Source organism: Petromyzon marinus, chromosome 14 (assembly GCF_048934315.1).
Source record: "Petromyzon marinus isolate PM22_M1 ecotype Great Lakes invasive population chromosome 14, UKy_Petmar_22M1.pri1.0, whole genome shotgun sequence".
Classification (NCBI taxonomy): Eukaryota; Metazoa; Chordata; class Hyperoartia; order Petromyzontiformes; family Petromyzontidae; genus Petromyzon; species Petromyzon marinus.
The window spans coordinates 3,667,905-3,673,618 of record NC_133680.1 but is presented as its reverse complement, the minus strand read 5'-3'; the positions used below and the strand labels follow the sequence as shown (position 1 = coordinate 3,673,618).

Genomic DNA, 5,714 nt, shown 5'->3' with positions numbered 1-5,714 from the left:
TCCTGTAATGTGTGTTGTTTTAATTTTTAAATAACATCTGTCGTGGAAATGTTTTTTTTTTTACTTTTAAGAGATGAATATCATCATTACGAGTTGTACAGACACTCCAGATGCAGTCCAATCTCGAGACTGTTCTTATCTCCGTTGTTATCCGTCGGGATAATGACCACGATGGCTTTCTCGAGGTGCTCTGTTGCGCTTGAGTCTGGGCTGGAGAGGACAGATGATTTCCCCCCGTTTTTGGCTGTGGGATGCCTTTTGTTAACACGATGGAGGCATCACAGACGCTACACCAATGGGACACTTGCCTGCATTGACACGATCAATCAGAAGATACAAGCAGATCCACACTCTGATTTCCACTGGAAGCCCTTGACACCAATTATCTTTGGGATTTAACTTTTGTTTTTGCCCTCGAAAATCCGAGCGTTTACGCGGGTATATTCGTACAACGGAATGCAATTTAGATTTATACAGCACATAAAATTCGAACGAAATCTCAAGACGCTGCGTAAAATGATGTTACATGGGTATGACGGGGAAATGAAGTGTATTTAGCTTTTTATTTTATACAGAGAAAGAGGCAGCCAGTCATATGCAGATTTAAATATGGTCTGAAGCCTGGTCTTGAACAGGGGGTTGACGGCACATCTCAGGGAAATGAGTGACCACCCACTGAGTGAGATGAGAGTGGAGAGGTAGCCAGAGGCGAGTGCACAGATGATCTTCAAGATGGTGGGTGATCTTGAAGTTGATATGGGATTGAATTATGAACCAAGGACGTATGGCAAGTGTTATGCAATACTAACAAATATTTACGTATTTAATTAAAAAAACCCAATTCTGCGTAAGGAAAAATGAAAGTGCACTCGTTAACATTTTGACTCTGAAAGAAATCCATTTCCTTGAAATGTCAGTCTATTATATAAACGTTGGTCTCATGACACGTTCTTTTCTATAATGATGAACGAGGCATTGTTGCTTGTGTTGATATTGTGACATAGCTGGCCTACGGTACGGGCTGAGCGCTTCGCAGCCAAAACGTGACAGCGTTCCTTATATCCTCACAAAAAAGTTTGAAAATGTGACTTTTTCCAACTAAGATTGAACGCGTTCATGCATTATCCACGTCTGTCTATAACCGAGAGGGTCATGACGCTCGGAATAATGGTCCAATATGTACGAAACTTTACTTTAAAAAGAGTTATGCTACTGGCTAGGGAGATGCCTTGCAGAAAAGCGGCCACGTTGATCAAACGGTTCCCTAAAACGCGGAGACAAAACCAGCGCTAAAAGTATCGCTTCCACGTCTACGGCCTGGCAGCAGAGGTGCGCCCTTGATCAAAATGGCAATTTTACTCTTGGGTAAACACCCTCACGTTAAAACAACTGTGAATCAGATATTATTTTAAACTGGATTATTTTTTTACGGGAGTTGACGTTCCCCCTGGACTCTAGACAGACAGACAAACAGCAATAACAGCTTTTAGTCTTCGCTGCAAAATCCCCAAAAATGAAGCATCGTAAAAACTACCCTGAAAAGTTCGTTTACTCCGGAATATTTTTCAAGTGGGCCTTTCTTCCCCATTCCTGAAAAATACATGGTCCTTATTTCATTGAGTTTTATTAATAATGCATGTGAGAAGAACCCCCCCCCTCCCCCCTCGAGAACTTGGCACCAAGCCCTAGTTGTTACACTGCAGACTTGCACGAACGACACCAATTGGGATAAGCTCCGCCCCCCACACCAGCCTTCTCCAATGTTACTGAAAGTGGACCCTTTCACATTCATTTCTGAGGGCTACTTTCCCCGTTGGGCCTCAAGGGCCAATTCCCAAATGGGCCACGTGGGCTGGCTCCAGAGTAAGGCGATGGCTTGCCTTAACGATCTGGCCGAGCGCGAGCGGGAAATGAGGCCACGTTAAAAATAAGACGCAATCCACGGTGCCCCACAAGTTGAGGGCTTGCAAGGCACTCTGGGATCTCTCAGAATACCTCACAGCTTCATTGTATTGTTTGACAAACTGCGCGAAAAGGCTGAAATAGCCATCATCAGCATTTTCAGCTACGATCTATCCACTGCTGGATGAACATCTCCAGAATCTGGAGCACTTCTCTCACGGTTCTGCGAGGTAAAAAAAAATCCACCTAGCACACACACACACACGAACTAATATAAATGATTACTCCAATCTCCGTGGTGGACATCCTTCTTTCCCTCCCTTGGCTGCCACTCTTGTCATTATTCTACACCAGGCTTAAATGCATTCTTGTTTTCGAGAACCAAAATAGCGTTCAAATGCGCACGACCGGTGTACAATTACTAGCGGTTTGTGAATCCACTGGCGGATGAGGGGCTCCCCACACTGCCACACTGCTACATGAAGGAAGTCAGGTTTTTAACCATATTTCACCATCCTGGTCAATGCAGGTTGGTGGGAGAGTAATCCAGGACCATTTCAAGTCTCACTCGCCACTGCCGTTCAGCGAGTCCAGCAATCAAACTCAGGTCGCTGGCTTTATAGTGCAGTGCGCCAACCGCTGCGCTAACAAATCCACCCCTTTCGTGGAGACAAAAGAAATAGCTTCGGTATTATTATAATAAAAACTCACTTCATTACCCTTCGCGATGACGTCGTGTTGGCAGTCTCGAACCACGATGTCGGGAATTCATACGCGGGGGAGGGGGGGGGGGTTAAAATCACAGCAGCAATTCTGTGCCTACGAGACAGCAGAACGCCCCCCCCCTTTAATTAAATGGGTGCCACGAGGATTTAATTTGGGAGAAAGGTAGCCGAGCGCACACTTCTTTTTTGTAATCTTCCCCCTCCACCCTCCGCTTCACGGCCCATTCCCGGCAGCTGCGGAGCGGCTAACGAAGGCGTCGGGGCGGTTTGAGTTGAGTCGGATGGGGGATGTGGGGCCCTGAGGGTACAATTAGCGAGCAGTCAACTTCCCACCGGCCACGAGCAAAGGGCGCCGCTGCCTCTCTGCTCCGCTGCTCAAATAAGACGGCGTCAGCGGCGGCGGCGGCTTGCTGACATTCAGGACGCGCGGATGGCTTTTCTCCACGAGGGGGGTGGGGGGGAGGGTGTTTATGCAGCGCACATTACGCGCCTGCATAATACATCAAAACTGCGAGAGGAAGAGCGCCCGAGTCGAGAGACAAATGGACTCTGCCGGTTGTCCTTTGTCGCCCCTGTGAGCGCGGAGACAGCCCTCGAGTGACCCGCTCGCTCGCTCGTGCGCTCGAGCGCACGAACTGGTCACGCGCGCACGCATGGACGCACGCACGCGCGCCGCACACATGCAAATGTCGCAATGGTCCGCTCACAGTAATATTCATATTCGTGGGGGGGAAAAAAATGCCTTGTGTCAATATTGATTTGAAGCTTTCGTGACTGCAGGAATCCACCTGATGACGGACGCTTGTGTTGCGCCCGAAACGTCGTGATTTATTTTATTTTATGCCTACGTGACTTTACCGAAAGAACGAAAGAGTGTGCCTTGTGTCAATATAAGTCAAGGTAAAGGTGCTGCTGCCACGGCTAGCAAGATTTCCTCCACTGGAGCGGGAGGTGGTCAGGAGGAGAGGGGGGGGGGGGGTGTGTGTCTAGGATGCCCCTCTAGAAGGTGAACGGCCTACTCTTCCACATTAGTCAGCCATCTTTGGAACAGGTGGGGGAGCTCACACTTTACCCCACCACACGACGTGTTACCTGCGTTGTATTCACGAAGGGAGTGCTGTATTAATTATAAATACATTTTTATATTATTAATTAACTGAGATTCGTATTTCAGATTAATATGTTGAAGTTTAACGCACTTTTTTATGTGCGGGGCAAACCACATTTTGATTCCCGACCATGACGGTTATCAGTGGCGAGTGTTATCTAAACCTCCTCCTTCACCAATCCATAGTGCTTAGGGTGGTGAGGCATGGTCAAAGCACCACCCTTGTCCGACACGGGGCCTTCATCCAGCAATGGATCAATAAAGGGTTGCAAATGAATGAATGATGGTACAAGTTTCTGCTTTGAATATGTCTGGATTTCGATTTAAAGCTTTCGTGACTGCAGGGATTCATCTTCTTGGTTCTTTCGGTAAAGTCACCACGTAGAATGGAAATAAAATAATAAAAATAATAAAAATATAACATAACATGCTAATTCATATGTTAACTCCGCCCACACAGCTCAAAAGACGCGGTCCTTGCTTGACAGCGTTCATTCAAGCTCTGTCTTCTGGACAGACCTGTTTCTTCACCTGAAGAAGGCCACTTGTGTTGCGGCCGAAACGTCGTGAGAATTTACTTTATTTTGTTTTATTTGTATTATTTTATTTCCATTCCACGTGGTGACTTTACCGAAAGAACCAAGAAGATATTTCTGGATTGATGAGCATTTGTATGATGATCATGTCGGCAAGTGTGTGGTATAACAATGGCATCGTTACGTCTCAATCTCGAGAGAACGCATCACACAAATCGACTCAAAAGGATCGCCCACACAATGCGCAATGGATATTTGTCAATGTGTAACCTATGGAACAGTCGTAAATTATGGTTCAGGCCCGTTTTACTTGACAGCAACTGCCCTACCAAAAAAAAAATCATACATCAAGCATTATGTACACTTAATATGAAGGATAGTGTGGGCGCATTGATTTAATTAGGAGCCCTCAATCAGTATTGGATAATGTTAAGCACATTCATTTCGTGATTTGTTCTTTGATTTTTGCTCTCTCTTTTTTTATTTTAATAAGAGCACATGATCCTTATAGCGATACCCCGGGGTACCAAATAATACAAACTGGCCGAGGCAATTAAGTATATTTTTTCTGGGACACTATTTTTTTCCAGGGGTGTACTTAACTTCCCGCTTGTCCCCCAATCATTCTGAAATCAGTGATGCCACACTCCGCGATGTCAAAACGCAGCGAGGGCGATTGTACCGAAACCCTGAACGCTCGCACGCACCGTAGCGGTGCATCGCAGTGTACAGCTCGTCGAGATGAGTCGATTGCCGCATCGCCGACCATCAACAGACTACACATGACTGCATCACGGACTTTATGCGAGAGCCCGGGGTACTATGGTTCCCCTGGGGTACCGCCATAAGGTTCACATTAACTCCTATGACCGATGGAGAAGGGTGGCATCGGACATTGACGATTAAATAAGCGCTGGAAAAGCGCGCAAAGAAGCATGGGCAGGTGCCCGTTTGTAATGTGTACTGAGAAAGAGAATCGGGGGAAGAAAAGTTAGTTCGGAGCCAGACTCGCCACGGCTAGAAGGAATGACGGCTGGTGGTGGTAACTAAAGATGACATGACAGCCAAAGGAGGGAACACGCCTGAGAGCTAAAAAAAACTATTTTGTATTTTAGCAGGTAAGGCCCACTGAGCTACGTAGCTCTTTTTCAGAAGGGACCTGCCCACAAATGACAGCTCAACGAAGCGGCTTATCACGTGGAAATGTGTAGCAGCCAAATACTCGAAACGGATGTTTGTAAAGGCGGAGTGAAAGACCGGAGGACCCGGAGAAAAATCTACGCAACCACGGGAAGAGAGACACGCAAACTCAAAATATACAGCAGCAGGCGTCAGGGTCGGGATGGAACCCACGACCTCCTGTATACCAGGCGAGGTAGTTAACATCCTTCCACCGTGGCTCTGCTATGGATGTGGACGGCTTGGGGAGGCCTTCATACAGCA

At 46.8% G+C, this 5,714-nt stretch overlaps 1 long non-coding RNA gene across 1 annotated transcript in view; it reads right to left on the bottom strand.

Annotated features, from left to right (window-relative positions):
• The window catches only part of LOC142924568 (uncharacterized), a 101,276-nt gene extending 98,244 nt beyond the window's left edge, over positions 1-3,032 (bottom strand). The window contains exon 1 of the long non-coding RNA XR_012941679.1: positions 2,614-3,032. This is a non-coding gene — a long non-coding RNA (uncharacterized LOC142924568). The remainder of the gene's footprint in view (positions 1-2,613) is intronic.
• Positions 3,033-5,714: the final 2,682 nt, after the last annotated feature.